General features: G+C 41.4%; 1 pseudogene; it reads left to right on the forward strand.

The window, feature by feature from the left end:
* Positions 1–18,723, forward strand: part of LOC112236091 — a 44,452-nt pseudogene that overhangs the window by 16,676 nt on the left and 9,053 nt on the right.

Raw genomic sequence — 18,723 nt, forward strand, 5'->3', positions numbered from 1 at the left:
TAGAAATACTGTATGGGGGTGTACAAATACTGTATGGGGGATGTAGAAATACTGTATTGGGGGGTGTAGAAATACTGTATGGGGGTGTAGAAATACTGTATGGGGGATGTAGAAATACTGTATGGGGGATGTAGAAATACTGTATGGGGGGGATGTAGAAATACTGTATGGGGTGTAGAAATACTGTATTGGGGGGATGTAGAAATACTGTATGGGGGTGTAGAAATACTGTATGGGGGTGTAGAAATACTGTATGGGGGATGTAGAAATACTGTATGGGGGTGTAGAAATACTGTATGGGGGTGTAGAAATACTGTATGGGGGTGTAGAAATACTGTATGGGGGTGTAGAAATACTGTATGGGGGTGTAGAACTACTGTATGGGGGTGTAGAAATACTGTATGGGGGGATGTAGAAATACTGTATGGGGGGATGTAGAAATACTGTATGGGGGTGATGTAGAAATACTGTATGGGGGATGTAGAAATACTGTTTGGGGGGATGTAGAAATACTGTATGGGGGTGTAGAAATACTGTATGGGGGTGTAGAAATACTGTATGGGGGTGTAGAAATACTGTATGGGGGGTGATGTAGAAATACTGTATGGGGGATGTAGAAATACTGTTTGGGGGGTGTAGAAATACTGTATGGGGGTGTAGAAATACTGTATGGGGGTGTAGAAATACTGTATGGGGGTGTAGAAATACTGTATGGGGGTGTAGAAATACTGTATGGGGGTGTAGAAATACTGTATGGGGGTGTACAAATACTGTATGGGGGTGTATAAATACTGTATGGGGGGATGTAGAAATACTGTGTTGGGGGTGTAGAAATACTGTATGGGGGTGTAGAAATACTGTATGGGGATGTAGAAATACTGTATGGGGGGATGTAGAAATACTGTATGCGGTGTAGAAATACTGTATGGGGGAATGTAGAAATACTGTATGGGGGTGGGGGATGAAGAAATACTGTATGGGGGTGTAGAAATACTGTATTGGTGGGGTGTAGAAATACTGTATGGGGGTGTAGAAATACTGTATGGGGGTGTAGAAATGCTGTATGGGGGATGTAGAAATACTGTATGGGGGTGTACAAATAATGTATGGGGGTGTACAAATACTGTATGGGGGTGTACAAATACTGTATGGGGGTGTAGAAATACTGTATGGGGGTGTATAACTACTGTATGGGGGTGATGTAGAAATACTGTATGGGGGGTGTATAAATACTGTATGGGGGTGTATAAATACTGTATGGGGTGTAGAACTACTGTATGGGGATGTAGAAATACTGTATGGGGGATGTAGAAATACTGTATGGGGGATGTAGAAATACTGTATGGGGGGATGTAGAAATACTGTATGGGGGATGTAGAAATACTGTATGGGGGTGTAGAAATACTGTATGGGGGTGGGGGATGTAGAAATACTGTATGGGGGTGTAGAAATACTGTATGGGGGGTGTAGAAATACTTTATTGGAGGGGGAGTGTAGAAATATTGTATGGGGAGTGTAGAAATACTGTATGGGCAGTGTGGAGCATTTCATTAAACAAATTAACTGTGTAGGCCTAATATAGTGGGCTTAATACAAATATAAATAATATTGTAATTTCCCCCCACCCTCGCTCTTCACTCAATTTATAGCCATTCACTAATTTACGTCAGTGAATGTTGCAGCGTCTTGTTGCAGCCAAGGTCCCATCACCAACATTAATGCAATTTAAGAGAAAGAGTCATGTTTTAACTATATTTATTAGAGTTTTTCTTTGGCATTAAGGAATGAGTACGCGGTAGCGGTTTAATTAAATACCAACCGGAGAGCGGGACAAGCGCCCTGAAGCGGCGTAGCTAGCTCTTCCTAGTACCAACAACGCTTCCGGTCAAGCCTTAATTTTCAAGAAACACTCGGAGACAATTGCACAAGGCCATATCATGAGTTCATCTGCCTCTGAGTAAGTAGAAGAGGCCTGCCTTCATTGCCAAAATCTGGTCATGTAGTTGCTATTAGCTGTGTGTGCAGGGCAGGCTAATGTCTGGTGAGAACTGAACAGCAGCCAAACAGAGCAGTTGCTATGGTTACTCACAATGCTGTCAGGGCAGGTCTGCTGGTTTTGATGAGCATACACAGCAGGTTAGGATCATTAGGTTTAGGTTAAGAAAAGGGTTATGGTTAATTTTAGCTAAAATACCAAAACTGTCTAGGACGCCACTTCAACTTAATGTATCTAGCTACAACCAGATCTGCTCTGAGAACAGTCTTGGTTTATTTTTGACAAGACGGGACAGGAATTCTATTTTTACTCCCTTTGTGTCAACCTCTAGTCCCGACGTCTTGATGTCTTGCTACTCCAGCCACTTAAGCCAATTGTAGACAGGTACTGTAAAAATAAAGGCCGTGGTGCAGAGACCCAGGAGTATCTCTATCTCATAGAGATCCTATTAAATTACTAGAGGGGCTATGTCATAAACCCTCATATTGGTAAGGGAGAAATCCCAAACCGGTCAAGTTGGAATGATTGGCAGTAGAGGCATAATCCTGATTTTACTATGCAGGAGAATAAAAGTGATGTATCAGAAATGGTATAATATAATTATTGCCAACTTAATACTGTCATATAATATAAATATAGTTTATACAGGTTTTATTTTAAAAAAATCTGTATAAGAACATACACTTTGAGCTAATTGAAGCGAAGGTAGCCTACTCTTTTCCCGCATGCAAAATGTTATGATCCTAAAACTGTTTGGCAAGCCAACTAACAACCAAATCAAATCAAATCAAATGTATTTATATAGCCTTTCGTACATCAGCTGATATCTCAAAGTGCTGTACAGAAACCCAGCCTAAAACCCCAAACAGCAAGCAATGCAGGTGTAGAAGCACGGTGGCTAGGAAAAACTCCCTAGAAAGGCCAGAACCTAGGAAGAAACCTAGAGAGGAACCAGGCTATGTGGGGTGGCCAGTCCTCTTCTGGCTGTGCCGGGTGGAGATTATAACAGAACATGGCCAAGATGTTCAAATGTTCATAAATGACCAGCATGTTCGAATAATAATAAGGCAGAACAGTTGAAACTGGAGCAGCAGCACGGCCAGGTGGACTGGGGACAGCAAGGAGTCATCATGTCAGGTAGTCCTGGGGCATGGTCCTAGGGCTCAGGTCCTCCGAGAGAGAGAAAGAAAGAGAGAAGGAGAGTATTAGAGAACGCACACTTAGATTCACACAGGACACCGAATAGAACAGGAGAAGTACTCCAGATATAACAAACTGACCCTAGCCCGCCGACACATAAACTACTGCAGCATAAATACTGGAGGCTGAGACAGGAGGGGTCAGGAGACACTGTGGCCCCCACAAAAACAGAGTGCATTTGAAAAAAACCATGGTTGACCAAAATGACTGACATTTATTTAGACTTTAGTCATTTAGCAGAGCGACTAACATGAGAGATTTTTTACCTAGTCGGCTTGGGGATTCGAAACAACGACCTGTCATTTACTGGCCCAACGCTCTTAGCAGCTAGGCTACCTGCCGCCACATTTATCCCGTCATGAGAAGGTTGATGACCATTCGACTATTCTAATTCAAAGCTCTATCCTCCCTCTGTTCACCGTCCACCATAGAATTTCTCCTCTTTGTGAAAGAGTATGATCTGTAGTTGAGCCAGTGATATAAAACAATGTTTCCAGCCATTGCATCAGTAACAATGTAGCATTACTAGCTCAATAAAGTTTGGCCATTGGGGCTGGTAGACAATAATCAGAACAGACATTCAGCAACAGACATTGGGGCTGGTAGACAATAATCAGAACAGACATTCAGCAACAGACATTGGGGCTGGTAGATAATAATCAGAACAGACATTCACCAACAGACATTGATTCTCTCTCTCTCTCTCTCAGGGAAATTGTGGATAACCTCTTCATCAGAGAAATTCCTGCCAACTCATTCAATGGGATCTCAGAGAATGAAATCACCCTGTAAGTGGACTGTGGATTGTATCATCTAGTTCTGCTGTACATACTATGTGTATGATTGGAGCTTGGCCTGATCCATTTCCTCTGGTCGTTAACATACTAACTCAACAGCTCTGTCCTAGTAGGTGGTATCACAAATGTTCTCTCAGAGAATTACTATTACATCATGTCAGGGTTTAACAGGTCAGTGCAACCTAGCTACAGTTTATCTCTCTGGCCAGATGGCTGTGTATGTAACAGAAGAAACTAGGAAGATGAAAGACAATGCTGTAACTCTAGTGAACACCTGTATTTGTATTTATTATGGATCCCCATTAGCTGCCGTGTTGTTTGGCAGGATGCTGAACAGCAACGGTCTGACGGACATCCAACCCTACGCCTTCAATGGAACCAGACTGGAGGAAGTGTATGTAGTAACAATAGTAATACTAATGGATGTATATAGCACCTTTCAACCAACTGTGCTTTAAATAGTAACGGGGAATCTCACCTCATCCACCACCAATGTGTGGCACCCACCTGGGTGATGCATGGCAACTATTATTGTGTCAGAACGCTCAGCACACCATCAGCTAGCATGGTGAAGAGGTGAGTAGTGACAATGTGATTTGCTGAAGGGGGGAGTCTGTAAACAAGACAATCTGGAGGTCTCTTTAGAATATTTGCCTGAGCATTTTACTGATCGAAACTCTTCCTGGCAGAAATAAAACTATTGATGCAAAGGCAGGTGTTATAAAGCATTATAATGACAGGGGTTATAAAGCCTTATCATGGCAGAGGTTATAAAGCATTATAACTGCAGGAGTTATAAAGCATTATAATGGCAGGGTTTATAAAGCATTATAATGGCAGGGTTTATAAAGCATTATAATGGCAGTGGTTATAAAGCATTATAACTGCAGGGGTTGTAAAGCATTATAACGGCAGGAGTTATAAAGCATTATAACTGCAGGGGTTATAAAGCCTTATCATGGCAGGGGTTATAAAGCATTATAACTGCAGGAGTTATAAAGCATTATAATGGCAGGGTTTATAAAGCATTATAATGGCAGGGGTTATAAAGCATTATAACGGCAGGAGTTATAAAGCATTATAACGGTAGGGGTTATAAAGCATTATCATGGCAGGAGTTATAAAGCATTATAACTGCAGGGGTTATAAAGCATTATAACTGCAGGGGTTATAAAGCATTATAATGGCAGGAGTTATAAAGCATTATAACTGCAGGGGTTATAAAGCATTATCATGGCAGGGGTTATAAATTATTTTAACTGCAGGCTTTAAGTAATATGTCACCCATCTGTTTACTCAACCTTCCTCTCACTGTCTTTGTGAAGCCGGCATCAGTGTACTAACCTAGCAGTATTAGCTTAGCAGTATTAGCTTAGCAGTATTAGCTTAGCAGAAGCTGTTCTTCTCTCCGTTACATTAATAACCCTTTCTTCCATTCTACACTCTTCTCCTCTCTTTCTCATTCTGTCCACCTTTTCTATTTAGTTACCTCTATAGGAATGTGGATCTGGTGCGGTTGGACGAGAGGACATTTTCTGGCGTGATCAGCGGGCCAACTCTTCTGTGAGTGAAAGGCTTTTACTCTTGACCTCTTAAGGATCCGACCATTTTTTTCAATTTTCGCCTAAAAGCAAGGATATGCATATTCTTGATACCATTTGAAAGGAAACCCTTTGAAGTTTGTGGAAATGTTAAATTAATGTAGGAGAATATAACACATTAGATCTGGTACCATCATCCTTGAAATGCAAGAGAAATGCAATAATGTATTATTCCAGCCCAGGCGCAATTTCTATTTTGGCCACTAGATGGCAGCAGTGTACGTGCAAAGTTTTAGACTGATCCAAAGAACCATTGTATATCTGTTCAAAATGTTGTATCAAGACTGCCCAAATATGCCTAATTGGTTTATTAATACATTTTAAAGTTCATAATTGTGCACTCTCTTCAAACAATAGCATGGTGTTCTTTCATTGTAACAGCTACTGTAAATTGGACAGCGCAGTTAGATTAACAAGAATATATGCTTTCTGCCAATATCAGATATGTCTATGTCCTGGGAATTTGTTTTGCTACTTACAACCTCATGCTAATCACATTTGTCTACGTTAGCTCAACCGTCCCACAGGGGGGACACTGATCCCATAGAGGTTTTAAGAAATCAAAAAGATGTTGGAAAGACATCAAGCCATGCAACTGTGCCAAAGTCCCCTAATCCCTTTCAGGAGCCTTTTTATTCAACTTTGTCTGAAAAGTTTTCCATTCAAAAGTGCAGGAAGTGGCCTCCCAAGGGGCCTCCCAGTCTATGGCACTGCATCGCCACACTTATCACCACAGATCCGGGTTTAATCCCGGGCTGTGTTGCAGGCGGCCGCGACAGGGAGACCCATGAGGCGTCACACATTCGGGCCCAGCGTCGTCTCGGTTAGGGGAGGGTTTGACCGCCTGGGATGTTCTTGTCCCATTGTGCTCTAGCGACTCCTTTTGGCAGCTGGACGCATGCACGCTGACTTCGGTTGCCAGTTGTACGGTGTTTCTTCCTAACAAATTGGTGAGGCTGGCTTCCGGGTTAAGCGAGCAGTGTGTCAAGAAGCAGTGCGGCTTGTCAGGGTCATGTTTCGGAGGATGCAAGGCTCTCGACCTTCGCCTCTCCCAAGTCCGTATGGGAGTTGCAGCGATGGGACAAGACTGTAAATACCAATTGGATGTCATGCAATTCGGGAACAAAAAGGGGTAAAATGTACAAAAATAGAAGAAAAAAAAATGAAGTGCAGGAAAACACAGGAGATTTCACATTCAGACTGGAAACAACTAAAACACATCATTGTTTTTGGGTTTGGTTGTGAGCTGAGAATAGAAAGTGAATTCCGCTCCCCTCCTCTGTCCCCCCCAGAGACGTTTCCGAATCAAGAGTGAACTCCTTACCCACAATGGGTCTGGAGGCTGTTCAGAAACTGAAAGCTAAAAACACTTGGGCCCTCAAGAAACTACCCCCCCTGAGGGCCTTCCAGCATCTGCAGAGTGCTGAGCTCACCTACCCCAGTCACTGCTGTGGACTGAGCAAAGTGAAGAGGAGGAGAGGGTAAGAAATAAAAAAACTTTTATACAACAGACCGGTTTCCCACGCTCCTGTTTCACGCTTCTTTCACCGATGTGTGTACACGTGTGTGTGCACATGGCTGTGTGTGTGTGTGTGTGTCTGTGTGTATGTGTTGGGGGGATGCTGAATTGGGTACTCAGAATAGGGAGAACAAAATAACTCTTCACACACTACGATCTGCAGATGCTGTCAAGTGTTGGTTTAAACAACGTTACAAAACACGTTTTTAGTAAAACACACATGGGAGCAGGTGTGAAAAAGTGTATAAAAGTCCTCTTTTATATTTTTGCCAAACATATTATTTGACCTTTGAAATCAGTGGATGTGTGGATTTCATATTTTGTTAGTTGCTTTCATTTCAGGATTGCCCAACCCTATTTCCTGCTGAGCTGCACTCCTGTAGATTTTCAATCCAGCGTCAGTAACAACTAACCTGATTCAGTTTATCAAGCAGTTAAACATTAGAATCAGGTGTGCTAGATAAGGTTTGGAACAACAACACTAAGTGACAGTAGCTCTCCGGGAAAAGGGTTGGGCAGCCCTGCTCTAATTAAACATTTAAGTCCCAGTGTCCGTGGATGAATTATTTATCCCGGCCTTATGTCATCAAGCAACATGTATCCAGCTCATTGGGGCGTCAGGGTAGCCTAGTGGTTAGAGTGTAGAGGTGGCAGGGTAGCCTAGTGGTTAGAGTGTAGAGGTTGCAGGGTAGCCTAGTGGTTAGAGCATTGGACTAGTGACCGGAAGGTTGCAAGTTCAAACCCCCGAGCTGACAAGGTACAAATCTGTCGTTCTGCCCCTGAACAGGCAGTTAACCCACTGTTCCTAGGCCGTCATTGAAAATAAGAATTTGTTCGTAACTGACTTGCCTGGTTAAATAAAGGTAAAGAAATTGACTATTATAGAGCCAGCCTCTCCGTATATCTCTCCTCTTTTCCTATACATTAAGAATGAGGAGTCATTTGTGGTGGAATTATTGTAATCAAGAAAGATAGACTTAACATTTCTTCAAAACAATTCAACTGTATTATTTAATTAGTGCAGTAATGGAGCTGGTCGGTAATCACCCCTGGAGGTGATCACTGAGAACTCAACCAGCTGGTCGGTAATCACCCCTGGAGGTGATCACTGAGAACTCAACCAGCTGGTCGGTAATCACCCCTGGAGGTGATCACTGAGAACTCAACCAGCTGGTCGGTAATCACCCCTGGAGGTGATCACTGAGAACTCAACCAGCTGGTCGGTAATCACCCCTGGAGGTGATCACTGAGAACACAACCAGCTGGTCGGTAATCACCCCTGGAGGTGATCACTGAGAACTCAACCAGCTGGTCGGTAATCACCCCTGGAGGTGATCACTGAGAACACAACCAGCTGGTCGGTAATCACCCCTGGAGGTGATCACTGAGAACTCAACCAGCTGGTCGGTAATCACCCCTGGAGGTGATCACTGAGAACTCAACCAGCTGGTCGGTAATCACCCCTGGAGGTGATCACTGAGAACTCAACCAGCTGGTCGGTAATCACCCCTGGAGGTGATCACTGAGAACTCAACCAGCTGGTCGGTAATCACCCCTGGAGGTGATCACTGAGAACTCAACCAGCTGGTCGGTAATCACCCCTGGAGGTGATCACTGAGAACTCAACCAGCTGGTCGGTAATCACCCCTGGAGGTGATCACTGAGAACTCAACCAGCTGGTCGGTAATCACCCCTGGAGGTGATCACTGAGAACTCAACCAGCTGGTCGGTAATCACCCCTGGAGGTGATCACTGAGAACTCAACCAGCTGGTCGGTAATCACCCCTGGAGGTGATCACTGAGAACTCAACCAGCTGGTCGGTAATCACCCCTGGAGGTGATCACTGAGAACTCAACCAGCTGGTCGGTAATCACCCCTGGAGGTGATCACTGAGAACTCAACCAGCTGGTCGGTAATCACCCCTGGAGGTGATCACTGAGAACTCAACCAGCTGGTCGGTAATCACCCCTGGAGGTGATCACTGAGAACTCAACCAGCTGGTCGGTAATCACCCCTGGAGGTGATCACTGAGAACTCAACCAGCTGGTCGGTAATCACCCCTGGAGGTGATCACTGAGAACTCAACCAGCTGGTTAGGTAATCACCCCTGGAGGTAATCACTGAGAACTCAACCAGCTGGTCGGTAATCACCCCTGGAGGTGATCACTGAGAACTCAACCAGCTGGTCGGTAATCACCCCTGGAGGTGATCACTGAGAACTCAACCAGCTGGTCGGTAATCACCCCTGGAGGTGATCACTGAGAACTCAACCAGCTGGTCGGTAATCACCCCTGGAGGTGATCACTGAGAACTCAACCAGCTGGTCGGTAATCACCCCTGGAGGTGATCACTGAGAACTCAACCAGCTGGTCGGTAATCACCCCTGGAGGTGATCACTGAGAACTCAACCAGCTGGTCGGTAATCACCCCTGGAGGTGATCACTGAGAACTCAACCAGCTGGTCGGTAATCACCCCTGGAGGTGATCACTGAGAACTCAACCAGCTGGTCGGTAATCACCCCTGGAGGTGATCACTGAGAACTCAACCAGCTGGTCGGTAATCACCCCTGGAGGTGATCACTGAGAACTCAACCAGCTGGTCGGTAATCACCCCTGGAGGTGATCACTGAGAACTCAACCAGCTGGTCGGTAATCACCCCTGGAGGTGATCACTGAGAACTCAACCAGCTGGTCGGTAATCACCCCTGGAGGTGATCACTGAGAACTCAACCAGCTGGTCGGTAATCACCCCTGGAGGTGATCACTGAGAACTCAACCAGCTGGTCGGTAATCACCCCTGGAGGTGATCACTGAGAACTCAACCAGCTGGTCGGTAATCACGCCTGGAGGTGATCACTGAGAACTCAACCAGCTGGTCGGTAATCACCCCTGGAGGTGATCACTGAGAACTCAACCAGCTGGTTTGAGCCACAGCATTTTATAGCAAAGTCCATCCTCCTTACAGTTTACATGACACAACAACATGTATGGAATGGGTCACAAGGTTAAGATTTGTATGAAAGATACTCATTGTGTAGAGACCAGTGTCTGCCCCCAACTCCATACGGGAGCCATCTCTCCCTGATTACCGTATAGAACAACAAACTCATGCACCGGAATGCGGTATCCTCAAAGACGTGGTAGATCTCCCAGAGGCCCATCCTCAGTAGAACACACACCGATGAGCTTTATAACAACCCTTTATTCTGTTGCAATAAAACAACCATTTGATGCAATAAAAGTATTGTAACATAATCTTGCAATTTTGCTCTCATTCCCCCGTTTTGAGAGTCCTCTCAACTTAAAAGAACATTTCAAGATTTGAGAACATTCATTCACATGTAGAAAATGCATACATTCTACATAAACCAAGAAGCATAAAAGCAATAACTCATGGGTTCCTGCACATGACCGGCTGCTGTATCACTGGCTCAGCTTCCTCCCAAGAAACTTAGCACTGACTCCCATTTCATCCTCCAACACTTATTCTAAGCACTCTACCAATTTGTCTGGGGAGGTTATGATACACAGTCACTTGCACGAACCCACGAAGAAAAACTAAAGATGCATACAGTTTATGAGATTCAAAGCTATATCTTCATAGACAGTGAAAAGCACATATTTAATGCATAATGCAGTGCATGCAACAATGGAGTTTAATAAAATAAGCCTTAGTTATCTATCACACTCCAATGGATCAGCATGGTGGAAATAACTATTTCCATCCCAGAAACTAAGATTAGCATATCTTGTTGGACATGTCCAGGTTGTGCCTCCTGGTTTAAGTAAAATGTATTCCGTTGGTGCCTAATGAACATGACCCAAGATAAGCATCATGATTCCACTATTTATATGGCAATGCCTATAGATCAAATAGATTAGGATCAGTTTCACTCTCCGGATCAGAGTTCACCCTCTCCATTCACGAAGGAATGCTGAGAATAGTGTCACCATATTTAATTCATAGCAACAATCCAAACAATCAAATCATAATACATTAATTTCTTCACTCATATAGTTATTAAGATACTAAACTCAAATCAATCCTTCAGTTTCCAAATCATAATCAAAACCCAATTAATTATTCAACCAAAATTTAGAATGACATTGCTCAGTGATTCAAATTGGTCCTATCACTCAAAGTCAAAACCCCTCAAATTAACACACATCAACATTGGCAGAAAGTACATTTATATTAACATCCAGTATAATTATCCTATAATTCTACTATTACATTTCTTATCACGATTATAATACAGATCAGTATCTTAACGCATTCTTGATCTAAATGACTATAATTGTATGTAGTGTGTAGACCTCTACAATCAACCTATCTCCCCTTCAGGTACTCAATCTTCTGGTGTCTTCATTGTCTTCTTCTGACAGCTTTACTGTTCAAAGTGGATGGCCATGATAAGGTCCAAATTTCAATGTCTCACCTGGGCCGCCACCACCCATTATATCTTGTCCATTTGTCAACCTGTATACCAGCAACTTAAGAGACGTTTGGAACAGATTTCTCCCCTTGCTCACTCCATGAGGATTTCTGTCACACTCCTGAGAAAAGACATGAGAGAAAAGCAGTTGATAGCTCCGATCGGATGCTTTACACTGGTTGCTAGTTCAGGACTCAGGTCTCTTGGTAGAAGTGTTGTGGACAGGGTCGTATTGAACACCTTTGATGCTTTTCTTCAGCCAGTTAGAGTTTTTTTTTTGAGGCACACACTCTTCGGTCCAATTATCTCTTCCATGCATTAACACACCGACTGACATCACCGCTCATGATAACCTCGAGAGGACAGATGAGAACAACTGTTCAGTTCAGTTACATTTTGATTCAGGAAATCCAGACAAGCATTAACTATATGATAAATTATTACATTTACCAATTATTATTAATACCAATGTCTAAACATCTGTCAAAGAGAATAACAACACATTCTATTGAAATGTCTTTTTTGAAATTGGTTTATACTCCCCATCACACTGTCAACTACATCGCAGAGCCACAGGATCAGGATGTTAGACCTATAACCCAACGGGAGAAATCCCAATAATCTGGCAGACCTAATCTGGTGAGATTTGTATCAGAACAGAACAAACAACACAAAAGTACACTTCTTCACATATCACTCAATACACTCCAAAATATCACTCATGGCGTGTAAACTTCCATCCAAAACCTCAGAGGACAGTTCCCTCCCCATTTTGACACATGACTCCCCATGTGAGTAATTTGTAAAAAAAAATAAAATAAAAAAACACTACTACTGGTCAGTAAATAAAACAACATCATTTAAAATAACAAAACCAAATTAAAATCACTACTCTTAAGAACTCCATAAAGAAAAATAATTGTACCAATACGGTCATAGGAAAATAGACTTAAGGCAGCCTACCCTTAGTAAAAAGGCAACGTCCTCTCCTTCTTCACATTGGTCCAAATCACAAATATGGCTAAGAACTATAAACTTCATCATAATTATTAATATCACAAATTACCTTCAAATCAGTATTACAAATTACCATAAACTCATTATCCAAATGGCTTTCCAATGTGGGTGATCAAACAACACTGGAAAGTCAGGACAGAGGTCAGAGGTCATACAAACCCTTCAAAGAAGTGTTTCTTATTATATTAGACATAAAGAAAAACATTTCATACATTTCATACATCTCGTATCCCAGGTTTCCAGTACATTTCTTTGTGAAAACAATTCATGAAAAGAATGAATTAAAACTCAGAAAATAAAAACTTCAGAAAATTCCACGTGTGTGCCCCTTTAAGATACCTTGGAACTGAGACTAATGGAAACTCATTAAACCCAAGGGAAATAGAACACACAGTAAATAAAACATAGTGTTTTAAAAGCACCAACAAATAGTCATAACAAGTGTGTTGTGTGGGTATTTGCACACCTTAAGGTAAAAACACACAAAAATGGCCAGGCCTTATTTCATTTGGTAGTTTACGGCCTCAGTCTCACTTACTGCCCTCTCTAATACCATATCCCCGGGAAACATTTCAAAGGGAGACATTGATTCTCCCATCTTCCCGTGAAAGAAAAACACAACATTTCGTTAGCATTCACTATGCTACACTGATTCAGCAACCCAAAAGGTTCAACAAAACCTGACAATAATGATAAATCCACTGTATTCCCTGAAATCATTAATCGTTTGTTTTATTCTAACTCAATGTTTATGTGCTCTTAATTTAGCATATGCTATCCTTAGACACGTGCTATCTCTCCACCGAGTCTAACAATTCACTCCCATATCATATGACTGGTCTCTCTTTTCCATAACCATATAAAATGATCCATTACTAAATGTAATACATAATTTTTTTCTGTCGCAAATATAGTCAATTTCTCAGCGTAAGGAATCAATATTTGATCCCTGGCATTTAATAAAAAGTAGTTTGAGACGTGCTCGCCTACGTCTTCCTTAACATACATAGTGTAGGGGAATTCCATCAGTCCCTGAAGGAAGTATCCTACTCAAAACACATCAGAAACTACAGTGTTTCATTAAGTGAAATAAACATTAAACACCCGTAACCCCTTTCCACCTTTCCCTAATCATTTGAATCTGTTTCATTCATTTAGTAAAAATATAACCCTGTTGTGTAACAAATCTAGAACCTTCAAAAAGTTGGTGCTGTCTCATCAGCGTAATAGTCTAAATGAACTGTTCAGCCTGTACATTCTGTCTGTACTGGGTCTGAAGTTCAAATGTATGCAGATGATACAGTGATATATGTGCATGCAAAGAGCAAACAACAAGCTGCACAAGAACTCACTACTCTAATGGTCCAGGTTACAAAGTTGCTCTCAGGGACTCATGTTAGCATCTCAATGTAAAAAAAAACAGTTTGCATGTTCCTCACAAAGAGGACAACTGATACCAGATGTCTATTTGTCAGGGGAGAAGCTCCAGGTATTATCCGATTTTAAGTACCTTGGCATCATACTTGATTCCAAACTCTGTTTTAAAAAGCAGGTGAAAAATGTTTCTAATAATTTCTAATACTACAGAGGTAGTAAAACTGTACTTCAAATCTATGATACTCCCTCACTTAACATATTGCTTGACGAGTTGGGTCCAAGCTTGTAGTACAACATTAACACCCATTCAGTCTGTCTGCAAACAGGCTCTCAAAGTGCATGATAGGAAGCCCAGTAGCCATCATCACTGTTAGATTCTCAGAAAGCAGGAAGTCTTGAGTTGGAAAGTACACTGACGAATATCTTGTATTCAAGATCCTAAATGGCCTGGCTCCTCCCCCTCCACTCAGTAGTTTTGCTAAACAGAAAGCCCAAACCTATGGGGAGCAGGTCCACAAGGTCTGCCATGAGAGGTGACTGTAAAAGCACCTTTGGTCAATATGCTTTCTCTGTGAGAAGTTCCCATGTCTGGAATACCCTGCCATCAGACTCACACAACTGTGATTAATGTGCACTGTCCCTGTAAAAATACAAATAAACTCAAAGTTAATCCAACCTAATGACAGAATATTGTTTCACGTAATGGAAACAGATTATAATGTTAGATTACATTAACTTCCTGCTCAAAATCACTGGTGTTACCTAAGCTATAAAACCAAGCAACAATAGTCAGCAAACGTCAAAGAATGTTTCTCATACTTCTAGTTCAAACGTCCCAGTGCCTGCTCTCTGTCAACCACAGCTAATCTTTTTTACAATCTCAAGGCTCAATCCCTCTACTCATCATTTAACCTTGTATTGAAACCTCAGCTTTTCAAATGACTAAAATATTGCATCATTAGAGCGCTATAAAAAAAACACTAATAACATATCACCATTCACATACTGTCAACACTCGTTAAGTTTACATCAATCCTCCTTATCAATATGACTATATTTGTATCACTAACCACTAATTCACACTTATGAAATGTCCAAGACTTTAAAAATAACATGTAATGCGCCAAGTCTGTAAAACAGTCAATCCATCAGTCAATCCATCAGTCAATCTATCAAAATAAAGATAAAAACATTTCGGTGGGCACAGCTCAATCGCAAATACCTCTCCGCTATTATTAGAATTCATTAGATTTAGTTAACTGTCTCTTTTTTGATTCAGTTATGTAAATACGAATCCATTCTCAATATGTTATTCCAGCAGACCATTTAGGCAACAGACAATCTATTACACCGAAATCGCCTCGCTATTTATGTTGAATAAATTAATCTTTCAATTTGAACTAAGCAAGTTGTTAAAACGTTCAGTTTATATCTTAATCAAACACTGGCGGCCGCATCTGTCCAAGCAAAACATAACAGTAGTTGAACTACAATCTTTAACCCAGATTGTAGTAAGTACCATAGACCCAATGCTATTGAAATGAACAAGTAATCCCGCAAATAACCCCATTTACAATTGTCTGTAGTCATAACGTCAGGCACATTGTAACGACACAATTCCCAGAAAAATAGCTTTAAAACCTCTTGGTGCACCTATCCCTTTAGCGGGATAATTGTCATCAACTTCCGCTGAATTGCAGAGCGCCAAATTCAAATTAAATTGCAAAAAATATTTAATTTTCATGAAATCACAAGTGCAATGTAGCAAAACACAGCTTAGTTTGTTGTTAATCCACCTGGCGTGTCAGATTTCAATAAAGCTTTTTGGCGAAAGCATACCAAGCGTTTATGTAAGAACATCTCTCTCAGTAGACAAAATATTACAAACAGCTAGCAGCCAAGTAGATTGGTCACGAATGTCAGAAAAACAATCAATTAAATTGCTTACCTTTGATGATCTTCCGATGTTTGCACTCACGAGACTCCCAGTTACACAATAAATGTTCCTTTTGTTCCATAAAGATTATTTTTATATCCAAAACACCTCCATTTGTTTGGCGCATTATGTTCAGAAATCCACAGGCTCGAGCGGTGTTAAGTGAATTTTTATCAATAATGACAAATTATGTATACATTTCAATCAGGACTGACTAATCAGAATACTATTAGGTTACTGTATATGTATGAATTTTCTTTTTAATCCTAGTACTTAATATAATGTGTGTAAATATAATCAAGAATTAGAACAAAGACTGTCTGTTCCTTGGAAGAAATGAATGAACTTATCGCTAGACTGGCTAGAATGCTTATCTACACAGGCAGACCTTGGCTCTGATCGTAAATTATCTTAGTAGGGAGAGACGATGTGGGAAGGCTTGAGAACCATACAGCCATTGTACTGGAGCGGAGATGAGACGGGCTAGTACGAAAACTAATGATGTCATTTTCAGTTTATAACCTGTGGTAAAATGTATCATGGGCAGTACTCTCGAGAATAAACGCTGCTGGTTGATTTTTAAGACTGGTCTCTGTCCATTTTATACCAATAAGAGTCTTACAAATTCTTATGAATTGACAGAGTGTTTCATTTTAATTGGGTATTAAAACATAGAGGAATATAATTCCTGTAACAAGCGATCACGACATCGCAGACAAAAATTCCAAATAGTAACTGTAAAGTGCGTAGAAAGATGTCAAATGTTTTTTATAATCAATCCTCAGGTTGTTTTTACAATATATCATCGATAATATGTCAACCGGAATGTAACTTCTTCCATAGGCGAGAGAGAGAAAATGTCTGTTGCGCATGAAAAACTCTGCTGGCACCCAGCCATCCACTGACGGGATGGTTTCTTTCTCGCTCATTTTTCAAAATAAAAGCCTGAAACTATGTCTAAAGACTGTTCACAGCTTGAGGAAGCCATAGGAAAAGGAATCTGGTTGATATCCCTTTAAATGGAGCGAAGGCAGGCTATGGAACATGGAGCTTTCAAAATAGAAGCCACTTCCTGGTTGGATTTTCCTCAGGTTTTCGCCTGCAATATCAGTTCTGTTATACTCACAGACAATATTTTGACCGTTTTGGAAACTTGAGAGTGTTTTCTATCCTAATCTGATAATTATATGCATGTTCTAGATTCTGGGCATGAGAAATAGGCAATTTCATTTTGGGTACGTTTTTCATCCAAAAATATAAATACTGCCCCCTAGTTTCAAGATGTTTTAATTAATTAAAGGTCCAAGCGTTTATCTGCAGAGATTCTCACATGTGCAAAATTAATAGATTTGCAGTCAAACAAATTAAATCAACATCCATTGACTCAAATCCAGATCTGGCACCTTGTAATAAAAGCAGATAATATTTTCTTTAGAATTTAAGGGCAGTTTTCTCTAAATGTAATACCTGGACAGAAAATAATCCCATAAGCATTTAGACAGTCATACAACGCGTTGTTACGGATACAGGTATTCTATGTGTGTATCCTGTGTGTGTGTGTATTTCTTTTCTCTCATTATCCCCTCCTCACAGGTGGCAATCATCATTCCCCAATCAGTCGTAAATCAGTCGCTAATCAGAAGACACACCTCCCCCTGTTTCCATTACCCTTGGTTTAAAAAAACTTGTCTGTTGTTTGCTCTAGAGCTCAATCTCTCTGTCAATGCCATCTGTCTGTTGATCTCTCTGTCAATGCCATCTGTCTGTTGATCTCTCTGTCAATGCCATCTGTCTGTTGATCTCTCTGTCAATGCCATCTGTCTGTTGATCTCTCTGTCAATGCCATCTGTCTGTTGATCTCTCTGTCAATGCCACCTGTCTGTAGATCTCTCTGTCAATGCCATCTGTCTGTAGATCTCTCTGTCAATGCCATCTGTCTGTAGATCTCTTGTCAATGCCATCTGTCTGTAGATCTCTGTAAATGCCATCTGTCTGTAGATCTCTCTGTCAATGTCATCTGTCTGTAGATCTCTCTGTCAATGCCATCTGTCTGTAGATCTCTCTGTCAATGCCATCTGTCTGTAGATCTCTTGTCAATGCCATCTGTCTGTAGATCTCTGTAAATGCCATCTGTCTGTAGATCTCTTGTCAATGCCATCTGTCTGTAGATCTCTGTAAATGCCATCTGTCTGTAGATCTCTTGTCAATGCCATCTGTCTGTAGATGTCTCTGTCAATGCCATCTGTCTGTATATCTCTTCTCAATGCCATCTGTCTGTAGATCTCTCTGTCAATGCCATCTGTCTGTAGATCTCTCTGTCAATGCCATCTGTCTGTATATCTCTTGTCAATGCCATCTGTCTGTAGATCTCTCTGTCAATGCCATCTGTCTGTAGATCTCTCTGTCAATGCCATCTGTCTGTAGATCTCTCTGTCAATGCCATCTGTCTGTAGATCTCTCTGTCAATGCCATCTGTCTGTAGATCTCTTGTCAATGCCATCTGTCTGTAGATCTCTCTGTCAATGCCATCTGTCTGTAGATCTCTTGTCAATGCCATCTGTCTGTAGATCTCTCTGTCAATGCCATCTGTCTGTAGATCTCTCTGTCAATGCCATCTGTCTGTAGATCTCTTGTCAATGCCATCTGTCTGTAGATCTCTTGTTTGGTTTTCACTACTACATGTCACTTTGTCCCCACCTGTGAGTATTGGTTTTGTTTTGGTATTTGTTTGACGGTAATTTAGTTGTCTGTGGTTATTTTGTTCTCACTCTTACTTTTTCACTATTATAATTTGCATGAGTTATGTTACGAGTCTCGTTACCATCCCCCCTAGGCTGTCGGGC

The sequence above is a fragment of the Oncorhynchus tshawytscha genome, linkage group LG08 (genome assembly GCF_018296145.1).
Source record: "Oncorhynchus tshawytscha isolate Ot180627B linkage group LG08, Otsh_v2.0, whole genome shotgun sequence".
NCBI classification, from domain to species: domain Eukaryota; kingdom Metazoa; phylum Chordata; class Actinopteri; order Salmoniformes; family Salmonidae; genus Oncorhynchus; species Oncorhynchus tshawytscha.